Here is a 1588-nt window from a genome sequence, read left to right as displayed (position 1 = left end):
CTACAGCCTCCTAATGTTGTCTCTGATCCTGAGGAATGCCTTGCTCATGTTCTCAGCCGTTACAGGGAAGACTTAAAATGGTTTAGCAATGATTGTTTTGTGTGCAGTCTGCTTTTCTTTTTTTGCTGATGCCTGATTAAAACCCACCCACACAGGAGTAGCAGCCTGAGATTTTCCATGGCCCTCACCTTAAGGGACTTACAGATGCATTCTGCATGAATACCTTCTTCAGACCCACTGTCACAGGGTGAGTAGAGTGTCTTGATTTTGAGACACAAGGCAAGTAGAGTGTCTTGATTTTGAGGAGAGAAGCAGTTTTGCTTCTTCCACAAGAGACAAAAAAAAAATTCCACACAAGATTGGAATAGAATTAGAAGTCTAAGTGGAAGTATTATTCACAAATATACACAGCAATACCAAGTACACAAATTCATGTTCAGCCTTGGCCCAGTCCTCACTCCACACCGGGTTGGAATAGAATTGGAAGTTTAAGTGGAGGTGTTACTCACTGATATATACACAGCACTACCAAATAGACAAATTCATGTTCAGCCTCAGCCCAGTCCTCACTCCACACAGGATTGCAATAGAACTGGAAGTTTAAGTGGAGATGTTACTCACTGATAAACACACAGCACTACCAAATAGACAAATTCATGTTCAGCCTCAGCCCGTTCCTCCAACTTGGGCTTACCACAATCTCATTAAGCCAAAACCTTCCAAAGCCTTCCAAAAAACTCCCCCAGCTCAGCCTCAGAAGGCCCAAACTGCCCTTCCACTAGACCCAGGCCTTAACCCCCATCCCCAATAGGCCTTAAGAGGTTCAGTGGCATGTCTAGAAACTAGATGCCAGCCAAGGCCAGGAGAAGGTCTCTCTCCTGCACAGACCAAGAGATGATGCTGTGCACATTGGGAGCAGAGAGAAGAGAGTTCAGGAATTGGCTGTGCACTCTCTTAAGTTGGGAGATACAGGAAGATAGAACGAGATAAACAATTAAGGTGTCCTGTGCCCTCCCCCCAAGACTTCCTAGTCTCTGGAGGACTTTTTGTAGTCATACCAATTAACTCTTCATTTCCTTAATCTGCAACAGTAGAGTTGCCATAGTCCATCAGGATGTGGTGTCTGTAACGAGCTGTAGATAGAGGATGAATTGCTTGATTGGTAGAGACAGCAGCTTAAAAGTAGCTTTGTTTCTTCCCCACTCTCTTTCATTGACATGCATCATAGTCTGGAAACTTTTTTCTCCACAGCCTCAAATTTAATACAAATAGTGATTGCAGTTCTGCTTCAGCTGAGGTGCAGTTGCTAATACACTGAAACTGCTGTTAAAGGGCACTGTGTGTTGGGAACCTGCTAGAAATGGAACAATGGAAGTTATTTTTGAGGTGAATGTGGTGATAGAGTAGCTTAGCTAATTTTGTTTTGTTCATTTTTGTCTGGGTTTTGTTTTTTTCAGTGTGCCTGTTACAACACTGCAGCTCATTCTAAGCATCTTTTATGATTTATTTGTCTCTCTAGTGGCCTTGGTATTTCTGTCATTGCTTCTGGGGTGGGAGGGGTGAGAGAAAAGATGTTCCTTGTGTGACA

The sequence above is a fragment of the Pogoniulus pusillus genome, chromosome 25 (assembly GCF_015220805.1).
Source record: "Pogoniulus pusillus isolate bPogPus1 chromosome 25, bPogPus1.pri, whole genome shotgun sequence".
Lineage (NCBI taxonomy): Eukaryota > Metazoa > Chordata > Aves > Piciformes > Lybiidae > Pogoniulus > Pogoniulus pusillus.
This window is presented reverse-complemented; position numbering follows the sequence as displayed.